This window comes from Struthio camelus, chromosome 5 (genome assembly GCF_040807025.1).
Source record: "Struthio camelus isolate bStrCam1 chromosome 5, bStrCam1.hap1, whole genome shotgun sequence".
Lineage (NCBI taxonomy): Eukaryota > Metazoa > Chordata > Aves > Struthioniformes > Struthionidae > Struthio > Struthio camelus.
This window is the reverse complement of record NC_090946.1, coordinates 46,741,483-46,760,674: the sequence shown is the minus strand read 5'-3', so window position 1 is coordinate 46,760,674 and position 19,192 is coordinate 46,741,483. Positions and strand designations below refer to the sequence as shown.

The window sequence follows — 19,192 nt, the reverse complement described above, 5'->3', positions numbered from 1 at the left end:
GAAACAGGTGAAAGAGGGTTTGTGTTTGCAGACTGGGTAGTAAACTGCTGGTCTTTATTACCACAGGGTTTGTGGAGGCAAATGATATCAACAGGTTCCAAAAAAAAAAAAAAAAAAAGGAATTATACAGATTCCTAGACAGCAGGTCCACTGACAGATACAGTTAATGTTTCATAGTAGAACAGTCACGGATGTACTATCTAATGTCCTTAATTCAACGGTTGTGGATGCTTGGGGAATACAAGTTATCCTTAAACAGCGTTTCTGGTTGCCACTGTCAGACGCGGAATTCTGGACTGGATGGACGATTGTTCTGACTGACTCAGTAGGGCGTTTCTTATATTCTTACCCTAAACGTGCAGAAACCAAATTTTACTACTTACTGAAATTTGTTCTCTAAAAATATGGCAGGTAAAGGCCAGATTATGCCAACCAGATATTATACTCTACTAGGCTACAGGCATGTAACAAGCTGGTAAAAAAGGGGGGAAACTGAAGAGCTGGGAAGCCCTAGCAAGGGAGGATAAGAGAAGCTCGAGATCGGCTGAAAAATCTTAATCTGCCTACTAAGGCAGTCCTGGTTCCTCTGTGAATTCCTCTCTGCAAAAATGGCATATTTGGTGTCATCACTGGGATTCCGTACTGGTGGTTCAGTTTTGATGAATGGGCCTGTGGGGTCCCCTGTTGCAAATAGAGTTTCATGATGCTGAATTTAGGAATTATTTCTTTTTGTACTTGCTTGGAAAGGCAAATAAATCTTAAAAGCTAAAAGCTCGGTTAAAGGTGGGAGTGGACAGTCTGCAGAAGTGAACTCTATCACAAGTTGTTTTTGAAGCCTTAAGTATATTTTCCACAGCTAATCAGTGGTGATTCCTAATTTATAAGTGTTGTATGTGTTTAATCTTAATGAATAAGTGCTAGGATATAACTGCACAGTACAAATTTGAAGACTTTCATTTAATGGAAAGTGTAAAATCTAAAACACCACCTCTCCAGTAGTAAGGTATTAAATATTTGCAAACGTTTTCAAACTTAACAGCTTGAGTTGTAAACTTGAATTAATGTATGCTTATTCCCTAAGCCAGTTTCTGACTTCCATTGGTGAGAACTTCATACAATTTCTCCTTCAGTCAGTGTTTTTTGAAGTCTTTTCTATACAAATATTTAATGAATGCAGCTGCATACCTAAGTGGCTGGGGAGTAAATGTAGACTAGTTTTGTGTTCCATCTTAAGTGCCCACTCCTGTCAGATCTTAGAAAAATATTTACAATGTTCTTGTGTTGTTATGTGTGTTAGTGCTGCTTCTGACTTCTGTAGTTGGGACTTCATGTGATGATTAAAATTCCACACAAAACCTCAATGCTTTATTTCTTAGAGCTACTTCACAGCTGAGTGTTTAGGCTTTAAGGTACATAATATGGCTAACCAGAGCCTGTTAAGCTTAATTACTAATTGTTTAAGTTTAGATTGTGCTTTTGACACGTTTTTTGAGAGCAATTTTTTTCTTTCATTTTTGGTTTGGATGGATTTGTGATGAGTGGTGCATCTGATTCTAGTTGCTTCAGAATAAATTCAGGTTGTTGCTATAGCTTGGTGATGTACAAGTCACAGTTTTCACCTTTGTCTGTTCAGCTGCTCGTCTAGTTCATCGCTTGCGGAGTTGGCAGATAAAGTGCTTGTTCCTCAGTCGTTTCAGTGCAGTGTGGTGTCTGAGGGAGAGAACCCAAACTAAGACGAAAATCTTAGCACTGAAGTGGCTGAGGTGTCAGTACGCGTTCTCTACGGCCAACCCTGCTTTTGGGATCTGTGACTTTTGACCAAGGGGTGAACAGAGTCTACAGCTGAGGATAGTAACTTAATCTGCTACAACAAGATTTGCTAGAGCTTGTTTATCAACATCTTTAAATTAAGCTGTTGTCCCTTCAGCTCAGCTTCTTATGCAGCCTTATTTTCTTCTTCACTTGAAAAAGATAATGCAAAGAAATAACAATTGGCCTTATCTTACGATCACTCTTTGCAAGGAACTCCATCCCTAACTTTTAACCTGTATTTTGAGAAACTCGTTAACCATCAAGCATATTATTGTTGACCATTACATCATTTCAGGCATTAAGGCATTAATATAACATTGTTATATTAAAATATACTTACAGTTACGCAAAGACTGAAAAATTTTATTTAACAGTTGCAATTTGCACTGGCTTTGATTTCTGGTTTTACAATGTCGTATTATGCAGCAATGCACTGCACTAACTCTCTCTCTCTATATATGTATATATAACCACAGTGTATGCAGAACCAAAATCAAAATAGACACTTCAGCAATAAATGGTAATATCTATAACCCAAAGCAAGACTCTTGTCTTGCGCGTGGGAGCCCCTTAAATGGGCTTTTAAAGTTTAGAGGAGCGAGAAGAAAGTACATTCATGGGCTTAATTTGTTGAAACCTAAAATTCACCAATAAAAGCATTTCTGTTTGTATTCAGAATTCCAGAGTTGATCTTGAGCGAGTACAGGTGCATATCTAGAATGCTTTTAGTCAGTGGAGTGCAGAGATATTCACAAATCTCATTGACCTTGCATAGTACATTCTGGTTTCAATACTTGAAAATTGTGAGGTGAAATTTTACTGAAGCTCAGCATATTTTTAAGCTGTGAATATTGACCAAATATCTGGAAATAATTGTATCCACCTTTACGCTTTTGACAAGATTTGTAAAAGGAATGAGTGCTGATTATATCACGTGTTCTTCTCCAGAGTAAGTAAATATTTTCCTCTTAATGTAAAATGTGAGCTGGCTTCAGATTGACAGTACTTCCTGAATAGATAAGTACCTTCCAACTGATTAGTCACATGGAAAAGGGTGTGTGAAGCTTTTGGTTCAAACTCTGAACTCCTGGAAATGGTGGATGAAGTCTGTCTGTTTGCACTCCAAACTGTGGGACACCTAAACATTCCTGGTTTTGTTCTATTATTTCTTGAGGACCGTTCTCTGTAAAATAAATTTTGTTATTGCAGGCTTTATAACACAATGGCAATGGAACAAAATTCTATTCTGCTTGCATTGCTGAGATGATGTGCTTTTTCAGGGATTGGAGAACTTTGAGGGACTCGTAGAAGACAGCTCCTCTCAAAGACTTTCTTTAAATCAAATGGAATAAAACTAAGTCAGAAGGGCAAAATGATTGCTTTGATCCCCAAAGTTCTGAACTTCAGCTTTGAAACAAAGACCACAGGCTTGACTTTGGAAAACTGAAGGCAATATCATAGGTATTGGCGTTCCTGGGTGACATATCTGTTGTTTCCACTGAGAACCACTATTGGCTGCTCTGTGCGTTATTCTCAAATTTTCAAATGGGTTTAAGCTATAACCTGACTTAAATTGCACTGTAATACTTCAGTTTGAGGTGACAAAGCATATGTAATGGATAATGGTTAATCTATATTCCAACAAATTTTTTGCTGTTTTCTAAGGAATTGATGGTAAGAAGCAATGATAAAACTTAAAACCCTGCCAAGATTGAGAGGAAATCAGATATACCAGCTGTGATTTGCCTCACTTAACCCAGTTGGTTAATTTGACACTAAAGATTGATCCCAGTGACTTCACTTGCAGCTGGTTGCTCTGAGTAATCAGCACACAAACAGTGTTGCTGTGCTTGTTAACGTGGTCAATATTTTTTTTTTTGAGATTATTTGAAAAAGTTTTTAATAAAAAATGTTTTAAACACTCAGACTCCAAACAAAATGATAAAAGTCACTGAAGTATTCTTGGCTTGTTCAAGAAAAGTTTGTTTGTGGGGTTTTTTTTTGACTTTGTATTTTCTAATGAAAAATCTCAAGATCAAATGCTTCGCTAGGGTAAGAACCTGTCTTCTCACTTTGCAAAATTAGAAAGCAAACCCTCCCCCCCTCCCCCCCCCCCAGTCACACAGAGTGCATATAACAAGTGCTCAGAGGGGTGGTAGGAGAGAGTCATATGCAGATGGCTAATGAAGAACCTGTGTTTATAAGGCATTAGAACAGTCATCAGAGGAGCTTTTTTCAATATATTTTAGTGTAGGGTACTAGTGCTGTTCACGGTGTACCTGCTGGGTAGTATTTGTAGATTTCTAGACAGTGCAATTTATTATAATGACTGCATTATTCAAGCTGTTATGGGCTTCTTAGAAAATAAATACTGCACCATATCTTTATTATTATCTTCCTTTGATTTGTAGGCTTAAGTGAGCTCTAAAGCACAAAGACTCGCTTTTGTACATGTGACAACTGTAAAATATAGGACTGCAGCATCTGCTGCTATTTTTTGAGCCTTCTTGCTATAACTCAAAATATTTACAGAACTGATTTTACTGGCCTAGAGGGTGATGCTTCAAACCTTGTGTTAGTATATTTTCTACTTCAGTTAGGAACAAGGAACCCGTAGAACCCTGTGGACTGGGATATTACTGGAACATTCGTGCTTCTTGTAAGCATTGGAACTTCTCTAGTTAATCAATTTTCTAAGTTAAAGTTATGTATTAATGATACTTTCATTCTACCCAACTTTGCCTGAAAGACCACATTAAAGGGCTTCAAAATTAGACAACACAGTTTTTGCGTGAATAACAGCTGCATATATTGCTAGTAAGAAAGAATTTAAGGTAGGTGTTCCAGAGTAGCCTGCGACCTGGGTGAAGACCCTGCAGAACTGTACTGTGGGCGCTCCAGAGTGTCAGGGACAGAGTAGACTGTTTCCTGAGAGTTTTCTTTCTTCTCCTTACTCATAATTAATATGCAGATGTCTGAGCTAATAAGCCATCGTGAGGTTGGAGAGCGCAGTTAACATAGCACAGACAAAAATTGAATTAAGCATGGTTTGTTAATTCCAGATCACTGCTGGTTTGGTACAACCCAGGTACCTCAGTTTCGCTTGATTTTTGTCTGTTTTTCTTTTTTTTTCTAAAATGATATCTGCAGGCATTACTATTATCAGAGTATCCCAATCCTTTCCTGCTTACTGGGAATGCTGACTGTAAAATGCTTTTATTGGAGATTTAAAATACATTTAATTTTTCAGCCATTATGCTGAGTGGTACTTTGAAAATTGTGCTAGAAAACTTTTATTAATTGACCTGCAGTCATGTCAGACCTCTTGATTATACTCACCTGCCTGTTCTTTAAGGATTCTTTTTACTCCTTGGTTAGAAAAAAAATTAAGACAGTCTGAGGTCATGACACCCTTTTTTTGGTGAGTTAGGAAATGAAGGGCATTCCCTACAGAATTTCCCTAACGATATTATGTAGCTGCTATGTGTTCTTCAGTTTTCACAAATGTTTGAATCCTTTTGTCTTATGCTCAATAAAATCTTGAAGTTTTGACTTTTGTAAGCAAGACAGTTCTTTGTTCTGACTTTTATTGAACACCCTGTTGCTCTTTTAATTAGAAGTGAGCAGTTTTACTTCTGTAGGCAGTTCCTTATCTTACATACCTGTTGTGTATTTCCTTACTTTATTTCATATGAAAGCATTGGTATGTCTCTAGTAACTTATATTGCTGATATTCAGACCCTTCTTTTTCTCTCAAGAAAATGAGTAGAACCTATTCCAGGTGAAGATGTGCCTTGTTTTGTTTGCATAAAAGAAAGCTGAAATTCCCTAACTTCTATGAATTGATTAATTTATCTTAATAGAGAGCAGTTTAATCCCTTTCTATTTAAAAGGATCAAGCATTTTCCTATAATGTGACCTCATACTTTTGATAAAATTGTTAGGCATTCTGTTTTTTTCATAAAGGCTCTGCACAGAACAGCCTGACCATTATTCCTGAAGTATCATTAAAAGTTATTCCATACCACTAACAACAGATTATTTGAAATAGTCTGAGTCAATTATGATAAATGTCTAGAAAATACTGTTTATATTGTAGCTTTTGGCACTGGATGATATTACTGGGTTGCATTCTAATTGATTTTTGTAGTTCTCTTTTTAGCCAAAGTGCCAAACTTATCATTTGTAAATGGGCCTCAGAAGTCGTAATCCTAGTGGATACGTTTTTGAAGTTGTTCTGAGATTGAGAAAGCAGGTAACATTCACTGTCATCTTGATTTTTCTGACGTACAGGGAAAGCGAATCTCTTAATTTCTTCCTGAACCTTTTGCTGCTAATCATGCAGCACCTTTTCGGAGTGGTTTTTGCTTTTATTTGTTCTTTCACTTAAAACACCCTCACATGTGGGGTTTCTTGTACAGATTTCATTGAATTTGTTAAGTGTAAATTGACTCGTCTGCACCTGGTAAGAGTTAGTACCACTTTAGCTTTTGCAAATCTGTAACTCATCAAAAATTGCAATTGTACTGGTGATGAAAGGAGCAAATGAAGTAATCTTGAGACCATTGTTTTCTGTACAGATGATCTGACATTACAACCGTTTGCCATTGCGAGTGGGAGGTGGTGGTTCTGCCACCTTAGTACACCAAGTTGACTTGTTGAGAGTGAGGCAGGGGGGTTCAGAGTAATGTGCAGACTGTCTCTATCTTGCGAAATCATATCCTCAGCTCACAGAAGAGTGGCTGTAACTTGACTGTTTTGAGACAGGTATATGTACATGTTTAGAGGTGGGTGCTATGCACTGTATCTTAGTTTTCCAGCTTTGCTGCTCTAGTACATTGTGAGAATATGCTGCTATGAAATCTTGAAAAAGTATGTTTAGAAACTAAATTCAAAAACCACAAAACTGCTAGGCAAGAAGATAAAAGTATTTTGAAGGTTTGTGAAGCATGGACGCGTAACAACTAGAACCCTTGATGCATGTCAGACACTGCAAATGTGTAATGGGTTAGTGTTAGGGTCCGGATGAAGTTTCGCAGCTGAAACCGCTTCAGTAAAACTGACTGCTTCTTAGGGTAGCTGCAAAATGAAGATTTGAGAGGAGACAGTTGTGCTGTCATTGACACTCTGAAACTTTAGTGTGTTATTCCAGGTTTTGACTACAAAATTTCCTGTTTTTCCTCTGACTTACAAGGGAGCTGCCTCAGACCGGATTGTTACAATTTCTACTTCTATAACCTTTTCAACTTAATTTTCAGCATGTATCTTATACCTGAGTCAGGGAAAGGACAGAGGCAGCTTCCAGGGCAGCACATAGAAATACTAATGTTGACACTGTGCCAAGTACCCAGTTAGTATTTTTGCTATCTTGGTTTTGTCATCTTAATCCTGTCCTTTGACAATGAATTCTACTTCAGTGCAAGCAGGGGATTTTAGAATAATTCATCTTTCCTATTCATCTGATTATTGAATGAAAAATTACTTAAATTTCTCCAGTTATCAGCTTCTCTTCATTCTCTTCATTCTCTTCAAGAGAGCTTCTCTTCTCTTCAAGAGTCCCAGACTCTTCTTTTTCCTCTCCCGCACTTTTGTTTTATTGTGGAAAAAGAAGATCCATCCTCAGTATCTAGAATTCATGCTACAAGCAACTTCTAGTTAGTGGTGTTTTGTGGAGCACTAACTGAAGTATGAACGCTTGGTTTTGCCGCAGGGCAAGGCTGCTGTGCTGAGCAACATCAGGGAAGCTAGCCACTTTGGGACAGAAGTCCTGAGAATATTTCAAGCTGTTCTCTGTCAGCATCAATGATGAAGACGTCACGATGGTGAATGTTAGCATCTGTGGCAAATTTTAGTAAATAATTTTTCTTGGGATAACTTCATAATTTTAACATCGTTTCCCAGAATGCTTGAGTATCAGGAAGCGTTACTAATGCAGTGTGTAGATAAGACTAGTGTTAGATTACTGATTTGTCTTCACATATCTGTAGTTTCTGTATGAGAGGGCAGTGTCCAGGAACGTGATTTCATTGAAGGGATACGAAATGCTACTTAAACACTAAAGTTCGTATTTTTACATATATGAAAATGTTAATTTAAAAAGATACCTTAGGCCCAGAGTGTTGTGATTTTTTTATTCAAAAGATTAATATAGTAAAACCTGTTAAAGACTCATTTCCTCAAGGCTTTGTTCTTTAACCAGAAATAGAACTGCCAAACACGCAGCTTAAATTCTTAGATAAGCTTAATCATGGGAATTTTGGCTCTGTGGTTTTGAATTTAATAGCGGTTTATCTTCAATTGGATGGCATCAGTGTGTTCTTACGAAGCTTAAACTTCTAATAGGTTTGTTCTAAAGGAATCGATACTGTGACTCCTTTAGAATTAAACTAAACACCTATTACTGAACACACTGCTATCTGAAGTGGCTGTATATTGACTGCGTTTTAAGTTTTTCAGCAGGATTATTTTTGTGGACACTGAGTTCTTTCTGATTCAGAAGTACCAGAGGACTAAGTTGTAAATACTGGAGTAATAAAAAAGGTATGTGTGGGTGGTGGTGTTTTCTGTTTTGTTTCTTTTTTTTGGGGGGGGGGAGGCTTCTGTTTTCAGGTTTTGGGGTTTGGGGAGTTTTTGGCTTTGGGATTTTTTTTTTTGTTTTTTAGGAGACTTAAGCTGTGTTGGTGTAACACACACACACAAACACATTTTTGCGTTGCTGGTATGTAGAACTTGTACAAACTTAATCTCCAGGTATTTGTTTAAGGGGTTGGGTGTGTGATTGATTCCTCTAAGTATTGCTCAATAACTTTTTCAAACATATTCTTAATGTTTCGTGCCCTTTTGTGTAATAGTGATACAGCTTACTTCATTGAGTGGTGAAATGCAACGATATCCTGCATTCACCGCTTGGAGCTGTTCTTTCCTTCTTCATGTTTTCCCGTTATGAAATACCTAATTGCTCAGATCTAACAATGGCAGCAAGAGGAAAACTTTGTCTCTTATGTAAATGAATCATTGTCTTGCATCCATTCAGGTTTGATTTAACTTAATTTTTGTGCACAATCATTTCAGGTAGAGGCAGTGTCCAAATATGTAATGTCTTGTCTACTTTTCTGCTGAGAAACTTACCTTTTACTGTTATAAAAACTGGTAAAAGTACGTGTGAAAGGTAAACTGGGGCAAATTAGTGAATTCTGACTTTGCTCCGAAAACTAAGAGGACAGACTGGCCGTTTCTGAATTGTGATTTCTATTTTCTCTTGCTGTTAAAATTTGTATTGCTGGTTGATCGTTATTGCAGTGGATAAATAGTAGATGTGCATGTGTATGGAACTAGTTTTAGTTGTCAAACACTTCAGAAGGTTTTAATGTTTAGGCAAATGTTATACTTTTGTGAGAGAGTAATTGTGTTCTAGTTAATAAAAGGAAGTGTAAAGTATAGATTAACACACCTTTCACCATTTATCCATTTCACTGGCACAGAATATTCAAGATGAATAGTGAGCAATTTCTGTATAAGAAACAAATTCAGTCTTCAGCTTTCAAATCTCAAATTGGGGATGAGAAGAAAGCTTATGGATGTTGCCAAAAAAGAAGTTTGTTTTTAAACATGGGTTTTCAACGCTACTCTTTGAGGAACCATCTTCAGTTTGATTAGTGTAAGGCATTGAGAGGAAATACTGAGTTGATTATACTAGAAGAGTTGTTCCACAGTCCTAAGCAGAGAGATGTTTCTCCTGAATTCTGCCTTTCAAATTATTGAGTCTTTGTTCCTTAGAGCTGGTTTGAGAGTGCTGTGGAGGGACTTGAATCATTTAGCTTAGTAGTGTTTTTGCTAACTGATGTAGTGATGTTTTATATTTGAGTTCAACAGTTCCAGTGATGAGTAGTGTTTTGTGCAGGCTTATTGCACCGATACTGAAGAAGTTATTTTGCAACTCTGAGCTATCATAGAAATGGGTATTACATTTCTTTGAGTTTATCACAATTTCCTAATGTTTTGTGAATAAAAACACCTGCTTTAAGAAGGCTTCAGAAACTGAATATAGTTTCTTTGACTTAGCAAAAGAGTTGAACTGTGAAAGAACTCTGCAACCAAAGTGTTTATGTCCTTGAATAGGATTTGCAGAAGTGAGTGTGTTTCCAGTAGGGCTTTATCTTAATTTGTCTAATTGTTAAAATTAGGCCCATGAGTCCATTTACATTTAATAGAAGAGAAAGCGACACTGTTTTTGTAAGATACAAAAGGCCTCAAACGTTAGGTTTTTGTAGCTTTTGTGATGCTTTCTCATGTATTTTTATTATGGAGTCTAATAATGTAGTTTGTTTATGGAGTATGCAGTTTCCACATCTTACAGTGGAATTTTGCTAATACTTTCTTTATTTTTCTACAGGTTCTCCTCATGACCTGTATTGCAAGTTACTAGACGGTATAAGTTTTGTTTGGCAGTCTTGCCTTACAGCATGCCCAAAGAACCAGTGTGTAACATAGTTTTTCAGTCACGGCTGGGATTGTTCCAGCGAGTTTAACACATCACTGAGATAAATTTGGGGAAGGTTTGGGATAAGGTTAGTCTGTAGTTTTCTGTTTCCAAGTGGTCGTGCGCATATATACTCTGTTGTATAGGAATATGTACGCCTAATAGAGTAGAGTCAAATGCTTTTATTTGCATTAAAAGCATACACATACTGGTCCAACGTTATGCCTTCTGCTACAAGCAGAAATTTAAGGTGTGATGATCTCTTCTCACTGTCCACGGTAAACATTTTAGCTCTTCTGAGTCATGGATTCCCATCTTGTGCATTTTACGCTATTTATACAAAGATAGTAGGTTGGGTAGTTGTCTACTTGAGTGTTCTCAGGTAAAGAATATGCAGAGATGTTCAGATTTGTCATCTCCTTTAATAATGTACTCAATACATGGGTTTTCAATTTACCATTTTTTGATTGGGAGGAAATATACTCAAGGATAAATCCATGTTTTGCAGTCCTTTACACCCACTGTATTGGAAACTTGTCTCAGGGTATGCCTTTTAAGAGAAACCAATAGGTTTTTTTAACTGTCCTATTTACACCCACTAAAAGAAATGCAAGTGGCTGTAGGTCGTCTTCCCCCCCCCCCCCCCCCCCCGTTTCCCCACAAATATTTCATCAACAGCTACTGATTTTGAAAGAGGCCACCTTCCCTGAAAAACAGATGAATTCATAGAATAGGGTTCCCTGAGACAAGATTCCATTATAGATGGCCCACAGCTGCCAGAGGGAAGCTTCTGCTTGTCTGTGTCCTGCCTTCTCCGTCTCCCTCATAGCAACCACTCGCTCCTGTCACTTGTACCTTTACTGTTAACTGCTGTAGCGTGTGACTTTGACCAAAAACTAACCAGATACAAACAAAAATACCGAGTAACATTCTGCAATCTCGGTGAAGCAAGGTGACTTGCAGAGAAATATGACAAGCTTCAAAGCTATCAGAGAGGGTATTGGCTATGCAGCTCAAAACAGGAAGGTAAGGGAGCATTCAAGAAAAAGGGTTATGAGCCTGCAGTCTTTGGCAGCGGCAAACCACTAGCTCAGCTTAACGGACCAAGGAACCGTACTGGCAGAGTCAGCCTTCTTTTTCCTGATTCTTGTCATAAATTCATGAATCATGGAGTCTCTGTTCGGAAAGATCCGAAAGTACGGTGCACTTGAAAGCCTAGTAAGCTTTGTTCTGTGCTAGCTGTTTGGAAGTAAAAGCTGTGCGCAAGCATACATACTATGTAATTTCTGCAAATGTCAAGGAACATGACTGACAGTTAGTATAAAGGAACTACAACATCTGGCAACTTCTGAGCAGTTGTTTTAGTCTGCAAAAATCCGAATTCTGACTTTGCAACTTGTAATCTTCTGCTTCTCAGGAGTGAGAAACATTCCAGCACATTTGATGGATGTGAATTCATGTCACATTCGAGTCACTCGAGTATAATCATTCTCTGCAAACTGCTGTTGTGACCACATATTTCTTTGAGGGATGTATTTGCCATAGCTATTTGTTGTATTTATCCTATTTTGAGGAAGGTTTCCTCTATCTGTGTTAGCAGGGTTTTCTGTCTGCTTTCCCTAACCCTACAACTAGGCCTGGTGACAATACTGAAACGAGCACCACAGACAAAACTGTAATGTTCACAGCATGGCTAGCGTGCCTTGCTTACGGCACCCTGCAGGAAAAAGCAAGTACAAAGGATCTTAATTAGAAAGAGGAAACCTTAGGGGGTTGTGGTTATGACGTGAAAATCTTCCAGGGGAAAACTTCAGAAATTTATGCAGCAAGTTGTTTGTGATTTTGCTCAGTGGTTCTGTCACCATAGCTCAGTTCAGTGTAGGAATGAAAGAGGGTTGTGACTTCAGACCTGGCTATCTAAAACAGTTTATATGATTTTTCTGTAAATAACTTGGGAAGATTATAGCAAAAGAGCTCAAATGAAATCTTGTTAGCCTTTGTGGTGCACGACTGACTGAGCTCTGTAGGATCATCAGTCATACGGTTTTGTATTTTCTGTTCTACATTTCAGAATTTCAGTGTTCTGAAGTCTCACTTTGTTCTTGTGGTCAGAGAAAATGTCAGAAAATCTTTATTCATTTTTCAGGTAACTGAGTAATATGGTGACAGGACTAATCAGGTTAAAGCCTTGAAGGCAATTATTTTTTGAAAAATCACTATGCTGTCACCCATTCAGATAATATTGCTAAAAAAAGTTGGAAAGACAGTGCTGGGAGGGGCAGCCTTGTAACAGAGGATAGCACGTGTATCTGTGTTATATGATGGAGATTGTGAGTGAGACCTTGCTTTTCATATTTGCGAAGCCTGCAGCTGAGTCACGTAAAGCTGAAAGCCTTGGTCCCTATATCTTGTCTCTTTGAAGCCTGCTGAACTAGGTAGTTAACAGTTAAGAATTTTTGGATGAAATCCTGCAGGGAATGTCTACCTTTGCCTTTTCGTTAGGTGATGTTTCAAAACGTGTGTGCCAGATTCACTATCTACTAAGGAAGAAATTTTTCTTTCTCTGGAATATTGTATACATGGCTGAAGAACCACTGAGTGCAGAGAATTAAACTAATGCCATTTTAAATTAATTTGAATGTCAGAAGAGATGTAAATTATGGAACACTGTGTCTTGAATTTAATTTAGAATTAAGTATAGTTTTTCCATCTCTTCTCTGAAGTGAAAGTGGCTTTTACATATTAGTACACGAGCATTTACTTTTAATACTATGTTTTGCACAGTGAAGCAGTGCTAAACATTTACATTAAAAGTATGTTTAAAAAATGGAATTAAAGTGAGACTAGAGTGCAGGAGTCCAAAACAGAATGTTACACGATTTAAAGAAAAAATAATTTACTGGAGAACTAAAATAGCAGCAGTATTTTTAATCTCTCAGAGAATATGACCACAGTTTAATACAAGGGCAGGCATGTTTACTCTTTAGACAATGAAATCTGAAGTCTTAACTGTTTCTGGATAGGTGATAAGAAATGACTGTCTTGTTATCATGCTTCTGGCCGTCCTCTGAAATCTGTTAACATCGCCTGGAATTCTAGGAATTTCTTTACTCTTTGTTTGTTATGCTTTATGGTTCTCTAAATGTTTGGAGTAAATGCTAAATAAAGGTGGTACTTTCTTTTTTCTTTCGCTGTTCAATCATCTTTTTATTGCAGCTCCTAGATATCCATGTTGTCCACTTGCATCTCTGTGAAACATAAACAAGTTTCTTGTAGAGCAGGGTTGCATGGTGTTAGAGACATCCTCAGAGCTGTGTATTCAAATGTATGCATAGTTGCTAGACTGTTAATCTAAGCCATCAGAGGATGCTAGGATCATGAATATGTACTGTTTTGGGGTACTGCGGGTGCTGGACTGTTTTTAATGAGCTGTAACTTTGGTCATTTGCATGGGCTGCTTTTTGAAATGGAATGTGTTTCTTTCTTTGTTTTTTCTGTAATTGGTGTAGACACTGCCCTCTGCTGTATTGTTCAGCTAAAGTAGAATTTAGCTCTTAAGTGCTAAGAGTTGTTAGTGAGTAATTGAAAGGGGCTTAAACTAGGTAAGAGCTTTAATGATAACACAGGATGGCAAAATATAAACAAAAGCCAAATAGTATTTTACTGAATTAAAATGTATGCTTAAGTGACCTTGGCAGAAGTCTTAAGTTTTCTGTCCAGATAAGAATTTTAGAAATAAGCTTCCTGATGGCTACTTCTGGTATGTTTCTGCTGTCATCCCCCTCGCCCCAGTCCGTCTGTAGTCACCTCAGCTGAAAGTTTCTACCCCCTCATGTCTTTTTATTTGGCTTGAAAGTTACAAAATAAACAATACTGGTGTGTGTAAGTGCCATAGTATATTTAAAACAAAGGCACTTGTCACCATATAAAAACAGCCGTTGACAACATTAACAGTACACATCCTAGTTGATCTCGGTCAAATTTGGAAGTATTTTAATTACTAGTATAACTGAGATAAAAGTACTTATACCACAGCAGAAAGTCAGATTTGTTAAGACTGAAGCTTCCTGTTCAGTGGTTTTGCTTGACCTGTGCTATCACTTCTAACAAATTAGTATCTCAGTAGTGAGCTCCTTTAATCAAGGATTGTTGCTAATAGCACATGCAACATGGTTTTCACAGGGAATAAGAATTTAGACAAGATTTAAGTGTCCCCCTCCCCCAGGTGTGAATGCTGTATCATCTCTCTTTTTAAAAAAAAATCCCCCTGTTCAATTTCTTGAAGTTTAGATTATGCTTATTTTAAGTGGCATTAACTTCTTCAGACTGAACGCAGCTAAAATGTATTATTAAAAGTAATTTACTGTGGTGTATCTGATAAGGCTCTTAAACTCGTTGCACTCACCTGAGTCACAGAGGCTTTGAGCCTTTTCAAATGATTGACATAAAGAGAACAGGCAGTTTACGTACTCTTCTTCAGAGGCTTTATTGGCATCGTTACCGCTGCTTACTATGTGGTTTTAGTCATCTGAGACTGAACCCGTACAACTCCCCCAAAAGGTGGTTTTCGGCTCCTGGTTTGAGTAATCATCTCGATTTCTAACAGGGTTGGAAGACTGGCAGCCGCTGTCTCCGAATCGCAGGCAGAGGAGCTGAGGGAATTGAGGGGCGGCATCGCTATCGTATGATGTAAGTCCTTGAGCGCTCCGCACGGGCTCCGTGGGAGCTGACAAAGCTGTCGCTATGGCAACAAACAGCCCCGCGCCGAGAATGCCGCTGGAATGCTAATCGGATCCCAGGGAGGGGATGAGGCGTTCCAGCTGCTGCCCCAGGGGCCTGGGCGAGGGAGAAGCCGGGGCGGGAAACATCACCTCGCTGTGCCAGATGAGTGCCTGATCTCTTATTTTAGACACTTGGCGATGAATAAGACTGCGTTGTGATGAGTGGTAGGAGCTAGAAATCTTGCATTTCTGCTTTTAATTTTGAGGCACCAAAAATGGTTTATCCAAACTCCAGTGCCTGTCACGCTAGGTTAACTAAACTAAGCACTGCCCTCTTTCAAAAATATATGTAGTAGCCTGACTTGTGACTAAAAGTTACAACAATGGCTGAAATGAGGATGGTGTTGTATTAAACTGAACATTTAAATGAAACTTAACCTTTGGAATGTACCTCAGAAAGCAATTCGTGGTTCTGCAGTAAAACGGGTTAAAATCCACTCTTGTCTGTCAGGTGCACACAATGAAATTACTCTATACACATTCATAGGTATCGTATATACCGAGAAACTACCAATGTATCTTGCATGTACTTTTACTGCAAAGGTACAGTTGCTGAAGAGAGCAATATATCAGTCTGGGTTGTGCAGCTGTTGGTTGATACGATTTTTTTAGTCTTATTGGTCCAAGTTTTCCACAGGAAATACTTTGTTCATATCTGTTCTCTAACCAGTAGCCCTTTGCTCCTTTCAGATTGCTAGTGAAGACAGACTGGCCGGTACTTGAGCTGTGACTCTTTTGATTGCTGTCACTGAATCAACAGATAAACAAGCCTAATGAAACCGAGTGCATGTCTTAAATAGACCACGCTTCTTAAATGTAATACCAGTGTGGTACAAAAATGTGTTACAATTTTCCATTCTTTGGATGCAATGCAGTTTGTTTATACAGTTTATGAAACTGGAATCTAATCCTAGTGTCTGAAATTTCAGTTTCGCCAATTTCTCTGCATTTTAATGTTTCCAGTTAGCATTCTTATTTCTCTGGTGCCAATGTAACTTAGGAAACATTAACAATGAAAATTGCTTTCCTTTTGAGGGTTTAGGCCTTCTTGTTGTTGATCCACAGATCTTGCACATTTAAGTGAGAATGGAATGTGTCTGAAAGCCCTTTGAAATACATGTTGAACTGAGCTACTGTGCTTGACAGGTTTTCTAATGAGCACTTGTCTGAAATGATTACAATTAAGAGTCAGATGGGTATGAAAGGAAACATTTTCTTCCAATCCTAAGACTATGCTGATGGCATCTAATTAGAAGAAATCACATAAAATGTTGTGGACTTTAAAAAAAAAAAAAAAAAAAACACTCACTCTTTTGAATGTATTCCAGAGTTAAGGTAAAGAGAATTGTTTTTTCTGCTGTAGAATTTTTGAAATTAAGAACTATGGTATCAAGAAGTTACAGGTCTTGTAACTTTTAACTGCTTTTGAAAATATCAAGGTGTTCTAGGTTCTACCAGTTGTTTCAGGTACTTTTCTATTAAGCTCCATATTGGATATCTCTGAGGTTGTTTCTCCTGTAGACTCCAATCTTTAGTTCTCATCAACTGGAGGTTAATTTTATGCTCTGAAGAATTGTTTGTATTGTTGAAGAAACAAATGAGGCTTGGCAGATGATGCAGTGATTTAAGCGTTGCTTGCTTAGAAGTGTGAAGTAGTGAATAAACATCCCAGAATACCCACCGTTAGATGAGCTATTAATAATACATGGTAGAGATCTCTAGCATAGTTTTATGCTAATATTTCATCAACAATTTAGACATTAGGAAGCATCTTGTATGTGATTTAATCAAACTGTTTTAATTCACTTCACAACCTAGTTGTCTTCTCCTAATTGTTTTTATTGAGTATTTAAATATACCGTATCTATCATAGTCTTAGTATATGTGTCTCGGCTGATGACAGACTCCTTTGCATCCTGCATAATGTTAAATATGTATTACTTATGCTTATAATGTATTTACAGATGTAGGTTGGGCTTTCTTACTCTCAGGTGTGCCAAAATTGATGAAGCACTAAGTTTTGGAGCTGAGCACTAAATTTCCTGCAGTCATTCAGAATTTGAAGCTTAGTGAATTTTAAAGAGGGAACTATCAAGTCTCATCGTATTTGTAGCACTGAAAGAGTTTTAAACATCACCAAAACATGACATAAAACCTCAGCCTCAAGATGATGTCATTTTTACTCTTTAGAAGTTGCTGAAACAAAACAAGTTTAATTTTATGGTACAGAACTTAGCTGTTGAAGCAGTTAGGATTGCTCTGTGCAGCAGACACTATCCCCAGAAAGCAAGTGAAAACTTAAAACACCTTACAGCACTTACCTTCCATTTCTGTCCCTGTCAGCATGTGTTTTATATTAGCATCTGTCTTGCACACCAAGATGGCTAAATTTATCTATGTTTGTCCTGTTACAGATAGAACTTTTGGGGACTGGGCTTTGTTCGTTATATTCAGGACTGTTAGATGATGGAACCTTGGCGTTATTAGGGTCAGTATGAAGAATAATGCATAGCTTGTAAAGTACAGTATTTGTGGGAATGGGAAGTATAGTTAGCAAGATATTAGCTACTTTTTTTTCTTTAATTCGTCTGTTTTGAGCTTGCACTGGAAGTATGGTTTGTTTGCTGTTCACAGTTGCTTCACAGTGAAGTTCTTGTGTGATGCCTGATGATGATCAGAGTAGTTAAAATATTCTGTCTCAATAGCTGTACTTACGCTAGCTGTATGTACAAACCCTGCTCTGTAGGGTAAAAACTTGAACAGTAAGAGTAATCTGCAAAGAAGAGACTTTCACGTGTGCTGTCCAGGACCGTATTGGTCAGACTTGTGGTATGAAGTTGGGCAGAAGATAGTCATAAATTCAGTTTATTTGAAAAGATCTGCTTGCCATGTGGCAATACTGAGGTCCTGCTATTAGATATTGATGGTTCAAAGGGGGCATTCAAAGCTGCGATTTAGCCCTATTAAAGCTTGAGCGCCCAAACTCCATGTAACACAGACTATCTTTATCTAAAGAGCATAAAAGCTGCTAGGATCAACTGAGTTTTAAAGTGAAAAAGAATTCTGTTAATTCTGTATATTATTCTACATGTACATGATACAGTAAAAATCAGTATTAATGTCTGTAAGTTGTCTCCCCCTTAGTATAACGTTTTAATGGAACAAATTAAGCTCTCCTCTGGCTTAGAAGTTGGTTTATCAGATGATCCATAGCTGGCAGAGAACAGACTTGTTATAGCCTTTTTCTTATTATTATTGTCTCAGGATTATCAAAATTGCAAAATAAACACCTTGAGAAATGAAAGTCAGCAAAACTGTTTCTAAATTATATAGTGCAAGTCTTTTGAGGCTATGCTTATTGGTTGGAATAAAAATTTATATTCCTGATATTACCACTTCGGTAACAAATAGCTCCACTTCACCTTAATTTGAGAACTAGACTTAACATTTTACCAGTGTCAGGTATCTTAAATTTTAGATTGCATGGGGCTGTTGTAGGGAAGAGCTCTAGAGTTGATCTGAAGGTTCTTCCTCATGCACTTATTTGGTTCATTGGAATTGGACAGTAGTTTTTCCAAAACTGATAAGAGATGAGGATTTGTGATACCTGAAGCACGCTTTAGAAGGCAGCAAGAACCGTGGGCTTAAGTTCGGAAGGGTTTAACTATTATCACAAGTACTGTGATTATTGGAAGTTACTCCAGCGTTCCAGACTTGCAACATCCCCATGCTTTTATAGATTATCAACTAGTTATAGTTGGGAGGAGGTGTTAGGAAGTTGGTTGTTTGGTGGGTTTTTTTGTTTTTTTTAGGGTTTTTTGGTAACCTCAGATGATAGGCTGCCTGATAAGTGGTCTTTCATATCGTCTTTCAGTATTCTGGGTATGATTATTTCATCCGCACTGCCCGTTTCTTGCCTTAGAGACATCCCTTTTCCTGGGATATCGAAATCACTTTCTCTTTAAAATGTTAATAAGACTTTCTAAATTTTCCTGATGTTAGGTTCCTGAACATTGCTGTTAGGACTCTCCTGCAGACACACTTTACTAACTTCCCCTAGCTTTCAGTTTCTTACTTAACAGACTTAAATAACTTGTATCTTGCTGTATGTGGGCAGCTA

General features: G+C 37.7%; 1 protein-coding gene across 4 annotated transcripts in view; it reads left to right on the top strand.

Moving 5' to 3' along the window:
* The window catches only part of PALS1 (protein associated with LIN7 1, MAGUK p55 family member), a 61,631-nt gene that overhangs the window by 8,183 nt on the left and 34,256 nt on the right, over window positions 1–19,192 (top strand). For 2 of the 4 annotated variants that reach the window (XM_068946236.1, XM_068946233.1), the window contains exon 2: window positions 14,898–14,980. The exons of the other annotated variants lie outside the window; for them this stretch is intronic. The gene's annotated coding sequence lies outside the window, so the exon portion shown is untranslated. The remainder of the gene's footprint in view (window positions 1–14,897; window positions 14,981–19,192) is intronic. 4 annotated transcript variants of the gene reach the window in all.